Source organism: Planococcus citri, chromosome 2, assembly GCF_950023065.1.
Source record: "Planococcus citri chromosome 2, ihPlaCitr1.1, whole genome shotgun sequence".
In the NCBI taxonomy this organism is placed as follows: domain Eukaryota; kingdom Metazoa; phylum Arthropoda; class Insecta; order Hemiptera; family Pseudococcidae; genus Planococcus; species Planococcus citri.
The window spans coordinates 16,311,612-16,324,664 of NC_088678.1; the positions used below are offsets into that span (position 1 = coordinate 16,311,612).

Sequence of the window (13,053 nt, forward strand, 5' to 3'; positions counted from 1 at the left end):
ACTTGGAATATACAGCTAACAGATGAGGGGTGTAACAGGGTACAATGAGACAGCTGTTTTGAAAAGCGGAGATGGAATAGACTGGGGGTATAGCAGGGTACAATGAGCGGCAGGTGTTCTACAAGTCCCCTTTTCCCTTTTTTAGGATTTAATGCATTAAAATAATGAACTAAAATTGCAATTACTCAGCAATTACCCATCCGAATTGAATGAAAAATAATCTATTCCCTCCGCCTTAATGATTCTCAAATGGTGTCCAATAGGTACAAAAAACAGTTGGCTAGTTTAAGAGAACATTCATGTATAATGAAATTTCATTTCTCAAAGCGAAACCAATAGTGTGCTACGCACACTAAAAAGCTTCAGCACAAACCAGCACTAACGTAGCACAAACGATTGAGACCGTTTTGGACCCTGTACGCGAAAGTGGGGGGGCTCCCGTTTCTACAGCCCCCCCAAAAGTCCTCTCGAATATCTCGGAAAGGGGGGCAGCACAAACGAAAATCTTTTCAGCACAAACCAGCACAAACGTAGCACAAACGATTGACACCATTTTGGACCCTCTACGCGAAAGTGGGGGGGCTCCCGTTTCTACAGCCCCCCCAAAAGTTTTTCAAAATATCTCCGAAAGGGGGGCAGCACAAATGAAAAAATTTTCAGCACAAACCAGCACAAACGTAGCACAAACGAATGACCTATTTTTGAAGTCGATCGGTGGTGGTGGGGGGGGCCGGGGAAATGCACCTGTCAAAACGTTATGAGTTTGCTGGTTAATCTATAAAAAAGTTACGAGTTTACCCCCTAGAATATTTATCAATATCTACTTTTGCAACGTTATGGCACCATTTAGTTGAATGTCGTTGTGGCACCAGGTAGCAAGTGAAAAAAACTTAGTCATTTACGCGAGCGTTTTTCGGGCAACTGTTTATTCATTAATAAAAACCAACTGGTGCCTCTATATTATATGAGTATAGAGTGATGATTCAGGGTAGTATAAGCAACAGCGCCATCTAATTGAAACATTTTACAACAAATTTTTACAAAAGAATACATTGAAAACCAATGAGACCTGAAATGGGTGCCACAACGTCTGTTGACTATATAATTTTACCAGTATATTAAAAGGGACTTTTAAATGTCGTTGTGGCACCAGTACAAAAATTTGCCTAATGACCCCTGGCAGTGCCCTGATGACATTCTACAAAATTTTAAATAAAATACGTTGTGGCACCATTTGGTGGTGCCACAACGTAAATTTTGGTGCCTGAACGTGTGTAAAGTATATAAAAGGGTGCCACAAGTACATCAATTATGAGTATATGTATATATATATGTTCACGACAGCACACTTATGAACCCATGTATGGGTTAATCTTGCATAAGAAGTGAACCAGTAGGTTTACCAGCCTGGCTCACTTTGTAAAGGTTAATCTTACATAACAAGTCAGCCACCTGTTTCAAACTAGTTTTGTCAAAGTTAGCTGCGCGCACCAAATGTTTCTCAGAGATGTTCGCTAGATGTAGTACTAACATGAGGCCTATAGAATAGGAAGTACTGGTCGGCATACCCGAAGCCCTGTTGAAATTGGGTATGCACGATGATAAATTTGACTAATGATTTTTCTGCATTTTATTGCTCTATGGGAATACTGTTGATACCAAAAATTTTGATGTGGTTCAGACTTTTTGACAACCAAGCAATTTTCACAAAATTCAATATAGTTCAAAAAATTTTAAAATTTTTTTGAAAAAATTTTCTCCAAAATTTTTTTGTTCTATTTCTTGATACAGATAAATCATATATTTCAATGACTGTGCAATTAGAATTTCAATTAGTTAATTAGAACAGAAATTGAAAATGATTTTAAAAATTTTGAAATTTTGAAAAATTGGCTCATAAGCCTGCCGCGATGCCTATATATACATGTAAAAACCATACATTACGAGATCCGTTTTATATAAAATCGGGCATTGCGAGATCCTGAGATCCTTTTGCCGGATCTCGCAAGTTCTCTCATATGCTATGGTACTCGTGAGATCCGGGGGACCCTGTACACACATTTTCAGCCGGATCTCGTTTTGCCTACTATTCATATACTTATATACAATTTTTGAAAATAGATAAACGACGCATCTTGCGAGATCCACCCCCAAATCACGTTTAGGCCGTTGGTGGATCTCGGTTTATGCGGATCGCGAAATTGATGGCGGCAATGCATAGAAAGGCACTGTTTACACACTGGAACATGCGTTCGAACGAAGTTGTAGGGTTATTATTTGAGTTTTTAGCATTTTTCCAAATTTTTTGGGGTGGATCTCGCAATGCCTGTGTATATGTCGGATCTCGCAATGTACTATAAGACAGTATATATATCTATATGGAACTTGCTTACTATCCGAGACCCTGTACATCGTACTGACGATCCGAGGCCCGCGTCTTTGACACTTAGAAAAATTTCAAAGAGTGCCTGGTATATTCGTTCGCGCATGCGCCTTGCTAGCGGCTATCAAGCCTGGTCTAGAGGCGTTGGTGCGATCTCCAAGGAGTGATTTATATAGGAATGGCGCGAGTATGAAGTTTCTGTGTGGGGTGAAGTAAGGTAAGCTGTATATACTGTAGGTATGATACCTACTTTGTGAGTCCCAGACAAAAATTTGTCTATAGCATCCCTGAAGTGTGTACATCATGAAAATATAGTTTTTAATAGGAAAACGTTCCGAGACCCGCTAACGGGCCTCGGAACGTCGCGTCGGGTCTCGGATAGTCGATGTCACTTCCAGAAACGGGCCTGTATAAGCTGTAGCAAGCCTGTATATATATGTTCACGACAGTACACTTATGAACCCATGTATGGGTTAATCTTGCATAAGAAGTGAACCAGTAGGTTTACCAGCCTGGCTCACTTCGTAAAGGCTAAAGTTACATAACAAGTGAGCCACCTGTTTCAAACTAGTTTTGTCAAAGTTAGCTGCGCGCACCAAATGTTTCTCAGAGATGTTCGCTAGATGTAGTACTAACATGAGGCCTATAGAATAGGAAGTACTGGTCGGCATACCCAAAGCTCTGTTGAAATTGGGTATGCACGATGATAAATTTGACTAATGGTTTTTCTGCATTTTATTGCTCTATGGGAATACTGTTGATACCAAAAATTTTGATGTGGTTCAGACTTTTTGACAACCAAGCAATTTTCACAAAATTCAATATAGTTCAAAAAATTTTTAAATTTTTTTGAAAAAATTTTCTCCAAAAATTTTTTATTCTGTTTCTTGATACAGATAAATTATATATTTCAATGACTGTGCAATTAGAATTTCGATTAGTTAATTAGAACAGAAATTGAAAATGATTTTAAAAATTTTGAAATTTTGAAAAATTGGCTCATAAGCCTACCGCGATGCCTATATATATATTGATACCTTTATAAATAGTTCATTTCCTTTGAAATTCAAGCGTTTTCTCGACTTTTTACCTCTCCCTCACGTCTTCTTCACCCCAATAATGCATGGACAAAAGTATGGGTAATTTTCACTATTTCAACATAGTAACCGGATCCCATACGTAATAGTACATTACATTACTAGATTAATAAAGTGGGTGATTATGAACGAGTGCAAAGTTACTGTGCGAGTCGAAGGCGAGCGCTGTAACTTTGCACGAGTTCATAATTACACACTTTATTAATCGCGTAGTGTACTCTCTAAATTTGAAACAGTCAATTTCACTGCTTAGCAGTCACGACATTTTGCCTTTTTAAAGCAGTAGTTTTTTTTACTGCGAAACAGTGAAAAATTACTGAATTGGTCAGTAAAAAATCATTTTGACTGACCAATTCAGTAATTTATAACTGCTTTGCAGTAAAAAAGACTACTGCTTTAAAAAGGCAAAATGTCGTGACTGCTAAGCAGTGAAATTTGACTGCTTTAAATTTAGAGAGTAAGGTGCTTTACATAATAAACACTCGTAACCTCACCATTAATACACTTCTGTTGTTTAGATGCAAAAAATGAGCGTCTATGAGTGACCAAACTTCACCGGGTAAATTTGTTAAATTATGTCCAAACGTAACGCGTACGTAATGACGAGTTTTGCGGCGTTGCCACATAACACTAGGGATATAATACGCTCATTATGTACGTGTTTGACCCGACATTAGGTCGCTCATAATGACGTACATTTTGCATCTAGCAACAGAGGTGTAATGATGAGATTACGAGTGTGTATTACGTAAATTTTCTTAGCCAGGTTTCATTTTCTCTGTCTCCAGAAGGGAGAGAAAGATCTCAATTGCTGGAGACATCTTGGCGTATAATTTTTCGAGGATTACGCCGACCGACGCCGACCGGCCGACGGAACCGTAACCGGAATGAAACCACGGTAGGAGGGCCGGTGGAAGAATCATGTCCTACAGGAAATATTTTACCCATTCTAAATGCTTTGCACTTGCTTACACAGCATGATTTCAATTTTTTTAAATGTTTATTTCTTGGAAGCGGACATGGCCACGTCTTATACCCGACAAACCACCTCGACACAATATCGAGAAAAAAAAAGGGTCGAGTTGACTCAAATTTTGAGTTGAGTTTGGCCCGATTTGTTTCCTTTTCATCAGTTTTTTCGGCATAAAATCGACCTATTCTCGAACATTATCGGTATAAAATTGACCCAAATTTACTATCAAGCATATTTCATATTGAGCATCGCCACATATTTTGTGTCGATAATTTGAAGAGTGTGTGTAGTTTTTCAGTTGATTTTTCAACACTTTTTTGTGATTTGATGCAAAATTGACTCAATATCTGTGTCGATGGTTTTGAGTACATTCTATCGACACATTTTTCTGATCAATTTTGTGTCGAGCTTATGAAAAACGACCTTAAATCTTCAGAAAATTGCTCTTCATATTCTAGTGCATATTAATTCAAATACATAATATTATAATGTGAATTGATATTTAAAATGATTTGATGGGGAAAATCCCTGCACCTCGACTCCTTTTTCCACTCAAAAATTGGATCTAGATGACCCCTGAGAGCGAAATGTTATAACACTTCTTTTCTCCAACATTGAAGTTTTTTGAAAAACTACTTATAGTTTTTGCTACACACTTTATCTGCGAGTAGTAAATTGATGTCAGTGATGAATAATTGATGTCTATTTTTTATCAATTTTGGAATCATAAAATTTTGAAGCGATTTTCATACTATTTTCATTTCTCAGCAAAAATGAGTCAAAATCAACTCCAACTTCAATAAGCAAAAAAAATTTTATATTTTTAAGAAAAAAATTGATGAATATTTTGTGTCAAGTTTTGACTATTTTCAATTTATCAAAAAATCGATGAAAAATTGATTCAAATTTTGAAGCTTAAAAAAACAATTGACTACAACAGCACAAATATGCATTAATTTTTAATTAATTTTCACGCCATTTTCATTTCTAAGTGATAATCGGCTTAAAATCAACTTCAACTTTTATGTGCTAAATTAATGTCTATTTTCAAGGCAAAATCGATAGATATTTCAAATCAAGTTTTCATAGTCTTATCATTTTGACGAAAAATTGATGAAAAATAGATCCAACTTATGATTTAAAAAGTAATCAATTTTACTACCATTTTGCAACAATTTCGAATCGATTTTTGACATATTTTAATTTGAGCAAAAAATTGGTAAAAAATCGATCCAACATTGAAATTCAAAAAAAGGCATCGATTACGATATCACAAATTTTGAACAATTTTTAATCAATTTTCACATCATTTTCATGACTTGGTAAAAATCGTCCTATATTTGACTTCAACTTTTATATGCATAATTGATGTCTATAGAGAAAGAAAAATCAAAAAATATTTGCAGTCAAGTTTAGGTCTTCATCAAGAAATCGACCTAAAATTGATTTGAATTTTCATCTTGAAATCGTTGTCGATTAATGTACTCCAATAGAGGAAGATTTGGGATCAAGTTTTCATCAATCTTACTTTTTGTTTAAAATTGATGAAAACTATCAGTCGATTATTTGTATATTTTTTGTCGATTCTCAAAATCGTCAAAAAAATGATCAAAAATATCCGCCGATTTCTACTCGATCAAAACTCGACCTCAAACTGAAAGTCGAGATGGTTTGTCGGGTAGGTACCTACACCTACCACCTACATATTTCTCTTATCGATGATATCGATAATAAGTGCGTACAGATAACATTCTTCATGGTTACTAGAAATACTCGCAATGAAATCTAATACCTAAAGGTGCCTTATTCCTTCTATTAATTAAGTACTATCTTTTTCAAACATCTTGATATTATTGGTCATCTACCATGATTGAGCTCATCATCATAATTATGCCTACAGAACATAGAACATACCATCTTACCACTATTTTGTCAGTTATACCTACAGTACCCAACCCACTAGGTACCTGGTACACAGTTATCTTCCGCAGTTCCTTTTCTTTGACGGCGCGTTTTACCTATGTACTTATAGTTAATTATTAATTAACGTGGTTTAATTTATCACAGACGCAATGGTGAAACTGTGTTCAACAGTACTTATCGTATTCAATTCATTAACAACAGCCGTAAGTTTTTCAAATTTCCTACCTACGAGTACTTACCCTTTTTTCATTGGGTATTAGTGTAATTTTTTGGATCAGAAAAATATAAAACATTTCAAAATAATACCCGCCTAAATTGAAAAGGCAGCTCAGGACTGTCATCAAAAAAGCTCAAACAGGCGATAAAACATGGGCAAAATTTTTTCACGAAGAAAAAAATTACCGATGGAACTAGTGGATGGAAACATTGTACAATTTCTTTTAAAAAACCGGACTTTTCTGGCAAGAACTAGGCAGGGGTGGACGGGAGCTAAAATTACTACCGAGCATTTGGAATGGCGCGGCGACGCCTGAAGAATTTTGCCACACCCCCTCTCCCAAAAGCAACATTTTTTTATACCTGGTTGTTGCAATTTTTTTCACTTCTTTCAATATTGTTGCCATTGGCGAACTCAAATTATACCGTATGTACAAGAATACGATCGAGCGAAAAGAAGGCGAAAATTTGACGTTAACAGAAATGATATGAAAGCTAAAATTTCAGAATTTTAGCCCTCAACGAGCTAGGTGTCGAAAACTAAGTACCCAAATTCTTTTCGAATGTGCTTTTCTAAAATTCATAAGAATCACTTGAAAGGTCCACCACCGATTTGAAGAGGTACAATTTTTTTGGGAAGAGCTGGAAAAAGAATGGCCTGAAACTCCCAAACCAAAATTTTAGCTGTCCAAATTTCGTCGTCGTCGCGCACCTTTACAGGAGATAGCGTACATAAGGTACCGGCGGGTAATTATGCCACAATTTTTTTAAACTAAAATTGTAAAGCACTATCAAAGTGTTTTTTTAAGGCGAATACGTCAAAAGAAGCGGAAATTTATTTTCATTTGCCGCTGTTGAATTATTTCTATAAAATTTGACAAAACCACCAGTAACACTTTTGTCGAGGTACCTCAATTGGCGGAATTACCCTACCTTGGCGGGTAATTACGCCACAAGTTTTTTTTAATAAAAAAAGGCCCAAAATTCGTAAAAAAAAATGGTACGGAAATGCCTGAAAACTCGAAAACGGGTCAATTTAGGAGGTCAATGATGAACTAGGTATATGCAACATTTCAGTTTTCCAACAAGATTGGGTGTAATTTTGTATGGTCATTGGTGAAAAACAATAAAAGCAAATAAAATAATCATAACACAAGTAACGTCTTCAGGGTAAAATTTGTTTTTGGTTTTTAGACAACAAAAGCCTATCACGCTTTTTTTTTTAAATGATAATTTATGATAGATTCGATTACAATGTACATATGAAAATGCTTCGGCAATACGCATACGTCACAGAAAAAAATATGTAATAAAAAGGTAGGTAAATGGCGTAAAATCCACCGACTCGAGTAAAGTCGTAAGCTGTCAATGTTTTTGTAGAAATTAAAAAAGTCGAGCTCGTCTTTTCAATTCGTTACGACGCCATTGTAGATTTGTGAGGCTAAGAAACATGTACTTTTTGTCTTTTTGGTGCAAACATTTTTGACCAGGCGTTACTCCCCTTCTAATAAACCAATATGGTTCAAGTTTATTATGTACCTAGGTTCCCATAAGGGTTCTCAACCTATGGTAAAAATTTGAGCGCGATCGACACAGTAGCTTTCGCTCAGTGGAATAAAATATAAATTGTTCCGACTTACCCCAAATTAGGGGAAGTCAGAACAGGCTAAACTTTGCAGAGGTTCAGCTCACAAACAGATCGTCCTAGAAAAATTGCATGTTTACGAAATTGTAGAGAATTTAATTCTCTTGGAGATCACTCTCGTCAGATTTTCGCACGCTAGGTATATGCGAAAGACTAAGCGATAGAAAAAAGTTCAAAATCAAACATTTCAAAAAGTTGCAGGTAAATATGGGTAGGTAGAGGTACCAGTAAAAATTACAATAAAATGACTTTTAAAAAAACAAAAAAAAGTTTTTTTTTTTTAGTTTTTACATAAGTAGATATGTCACGCACAAACCATGGTTTCTCATGGGTTTTTAAATAATTTTTTGATTTCTTTCAAGAAAACTGTTGAAAATTTACCAAAAATTGCAAAATAACATGAAGTACCTATTTGTAAAAATGAAAATAAATGAATAAAACAAACAAGAAAAATGATTTTTATTCACTGGTTTTGCATATATGTACGTCTGTCTTTTTGTTCTTTCCGAGGCATTTTTGGTTCAAAATATGTCAAAAATCTACGAAAAAACAGAGTAGGTACCCCATATTACTAGCATGTGAGAATTTCAACGCTAAAAATGTTCTACTTTTATTTTTTTTCAATTGAAAAAAATAAAAGTCTCACTAAAAAATTAAAGTATGAAATAGATTGTAGATAAAATCATAGCTCTTTCCGGCACTCTACCCGAAATTATAAAAAAATATAGATATATATTTTTCGCAAAAATGTTCAAAAAACTTGACGTAGGTATCACTCTTGGAGTTGCATAAGAAAGTCACAACCGACCGATAAAAAAGAGTACACGTGACCAATCGCTTTTGGGTCTGGTTACATCATCTCAGAATAATTGAAGGGTTCCTTTCCAAGTCGGCCTAAGTCCATTTTTATCATTTTTGAGTTAGCAGCGCCATCTGCTGGTACAGGTCGGTTAACACCTTTATCACCTTGTCCCAACACCTGGCGTTACTTTTTTCGCTCAGGAGCGCTGTTTTGCTGGCTCGAAAAAACAGCTGATTATTCCAAAGTGGCCTAAATCCATTTTTTACGAGTATTTGTATACAAGTGCAGTTGTGCCGGTTTTTTTTCAAGTTTTTCAACGATTTTCGAGAGACAAAATTTGAAGGTGCTTCGAATGAAATTGTTTCAGAAATGTATTAAATTAATGATTCTTGAATTTTTTTTTGAAAAAACGCGTTTTTCAGCTCTTTTTCGAAATTTTTAACATCAGATAATTCCAAATGGGCCTAAGTCCACTTTTTCTGACTGTTTGACGCGCTCTGGAGCTGAAAATACGCAAAATTAAAAAAATACCAATACGGTACTTTAAAGCAGAAAGATCAAGCTTCACAACCATATAATCACATCATTTATTATTGAAGCGGAAGGGCGAGAAAAACACTTATTTGTGTTTTTCTCGAAACGAAAAAAATGGACTTAGGCCGACTTGGAAAGGAACCCTTCAATTCAAAAACACACCTTACTTAACTTAATTGTGTTTTGTTGTTGTTTTGATTTTGATTTCCAATTGAAGTCCGTCACAATTTGGAAGGGGACCGTGAGGCGTGGGGAGGGGGAATTTTAAACTTTGCTTGTAATCAGCCTGTAATATGGCGATTGATATATTTTTGAGGTTGTATAGAATCTGAATCTGGATTTATTTTTTTGATTAGGGTGGAAGGTGAGGCGTGAGGAGGGAGAATTTGAAATTTAGCCGATATTTATTGGGTAATCATATGTCGACTGATAGTTATGTTATTGAGGTCGTAGAGTTTGATGCGAAAATATCGCATTTCAATATTGAAACATGATAATTATACTCGATTTAATTTCGATTGAAATTACTTATATTGAAACATATTATTATTTTAGATAGGTATAAAATTAATTTTTCAAATCAAGAATATCAATTAACTCAAAAACATAACAAACGACATATTATTACACAATAATATGAGCAAAATGTGGAATTTTTCACCTCCCCATGCCTCACATCCCATCAATGCCAAATAAATAACTATGTACCAATTTGAACTCTACAACTACGACCACGAAAACATATCAATCGACGCATTACACAATAATATGGGCAAAATGTGGGGGTTTTCACTTCCCTACGCCTCATCCTCCACCCTTCCAAAAAAAAAACAACTCCAGATTCGAATTCCCCAATAATATCAGCTGAGCGGGGTAAGTCAGAACAATTTATCTTTTATTGCACTGAGCAAAAGCTACTGTGTCAATCGCGCCCAAATGTTTACCACTTATGGGAACTTACATAATAAATTTTATCCATAACTTAATGGTTCATTAGTAGGAGAGTAACAGCTAGTCAAATTTGAAATTGTGAAAAACCTATTCTGACTTACCCCGGTGCACCTTATTTACGCATGTGACTGAAAATCAACTGTAATTTATCACACCAACGCTTAGGAATGATTCATTTTTTTTTTCAGATCTGCAATTCATCGCCAACTTCACCACTACCGCTAGCAAAACTGAAAACCAGAGCTAGTTACATACGAATCATTCTTAAAAATGATCTACTTTATGTTGATAAAACCTACTTTGCATTCATTCTAATAACTGACGATGATGCTCACGTATGCTTACTTCGACCCAGACAATTCGGAAAAAGTCTATTCTTGGATACATTGAAGGAAATCCTCGAGGGCAACAAAGAACTGTTCACGAATTATTATATAGGAAAAACAAATTATGCCTGGAAGAAGCATATTGTTTTAGTATTCGATTTCGCTTCGTTTTGTTTAGGAAAGGAAGGCGATTTAGAAAAAAAATTGTCCAGAGAACTTCGTAGAATGGCAACAGTTAACGGAGTATGTATCATTGGTGAAGACTTCGATGATCTTCTTAAAGACCTCTTATTAGCATTATCAAACAAGATTGATTACAGCACTTTCCATGGCATCGCTGTATTGATAGATGAATATGATGCGCAAATTGTGAGACACCTAGGCAATCCATCACTGTCAGAAAATATTTTTCAAAAAATGAACAGTTTTTTCTCTATCCTGAAATCTCACAGTGATATCATCAACTTTACTTATGTTACTGGTGTGAGTAACTTTGCTCTTTTTTCAACTGGCTCAGGACCCAACCACATTACAGATATCTCTTTACAGCCTAGATATGCTACTGCTCTTGGTTATACAGAAGATGAAATTAAGAAGTATTTTTATTCATATATTCTTCAGATGGCCAAAATCAGAAGTCAAACTGGAGAAGAGGTGGTGACAGACCAGAATATACTTGATGAAATGAGGAAGTGGTATGCGGGGTTTTTTTTTTCGGAAGACAATAGTTCACAAAAAAACATTTTCAATCCTTGCTCAATAACGCAATATTTTCGAAATGGCCGCCCAAAATTTTTTTGGAATCCAAGGTCTACATTGTTGAGCCATGAATTTCAAAAACATTCATTAGATGAGGTGTTGAAGATTGGTTTCATCATGCCGCAGACTATTGAAGAAGTCACTCTGGAAAGTGGCTCTGTTATTAATAATATAAAATTATTACCCTTATTCTACTACCATGGATATTTCTCCATCAAGGAATATTATAAGAACCAAACCTACTGTCTTGACTTTCCAAATGTTGAAGTCAAAAACGCTTTCAATAAGATTAATGTAGCAGTAGAGGATCGAAGGAAGGATATAATGAATTTGAAAAGCTGTCTTGAAATTTCAGATCTAGAACAATTTTTCAGAACTCTAAACAGTATTTTTCTACACGTTCCGAGTAATCTTTACAATCCACACAGCACTGAAAGAGCTTTTCACATGGCGATCCAAGTACTTCTAACAGCTGCTGGCGTTCCCAGTAAATCAGGATATGGCGAATCGTTTAGAACACCCGACATTTTGATTGAGTGGGAAAATTTCGTGATTATTTTTGAACTGAAGATGGCAAGAAACAATGCGGATGAGGATGCTGCTGAAATAGCATTACAGCGAGCAATACAGCAAGGATACGGAGACATTTTCATCAAGAAACAAAAAAATGTCACACTGGTAGGAGTCTCTTTCTATACAGAATTTAGGGAAATTGGTTGGAAATCTAAGGTTCTATGAAAAGTTCTAGACCTTTAATTTTTTCATGTTATTTCATCTTGCTCACCTTATCCATAACTTTATCTGTTTGAAGATGATTGCATCTTCTTGGCTCATTTCCTCTCTCTATCATATCATGATACATATTTTGATCATTCACTTTTTGATAGGTACTGTATGTACTTACCTACCTCCAAATCCTATTGCTTTGTCTTCTACTTTAACGACGTATTTTTTTTTTCTGTTTGAGATTTATTCCCATATTCTAAATCTTGATGGTGTGTGTGTAACGCAGGTATATTTTAATTTTATTTTTTGCTCTTCTTGATTTAAATCATGAACATTTTTGTAGTTTCATATTTTTTAATGGTAGGTACCGCAGCACTAAAATTTATAAAAAATGTAGACATTTAATTATCATTGTGTTTAATACACCAGGGAATATCAAATGCCCTGTTGCAAAATAAATCAATTGATTCAAAGGCATTCGTCAAAGTTTGATTGAATTTTTGATAATCTTATTTTCAGAAGTGGGTACCTACTGCTACGTATAGGTACCTAATATCATCAGATACATTGTGGTACCATATTAAAATCAAGTAAGTACGTAGGTAGGTTCCTAGGTATGAAAATACAAAAAATTGGAAAATGATTTTTATTTATTTTTTTTGTTACATTATTAGGTAGGTACATAGTTTCTTTTTGCTATACATTGTGTTTTTTTTCG

The 13,053-nt window shown here is 35.1% G+C and overlaps 1 long non-coding RNA gene across 1 annotated transcript; it reads left to right on the top strand.

Annotated features, from left to right (window-relative positions):
* The first annotated feature begins 5,904 nt into the window (after nucleotides 1-5,904).
* Nucleotides 5,905-12,812, top strand: LOC135834801 (uncharacterized). Its single transcript, XR_010556765.1, has 2 exons — nucleotides 5,905-6,579; nucleotides 10,713-12,812. It is a non-coding gene; the product is annotated as an uncharacterized LOC135834801 (long non-coding RNA).
* Nucleotides 12,813-13,053: the final 241 nt, after the last annotated feature.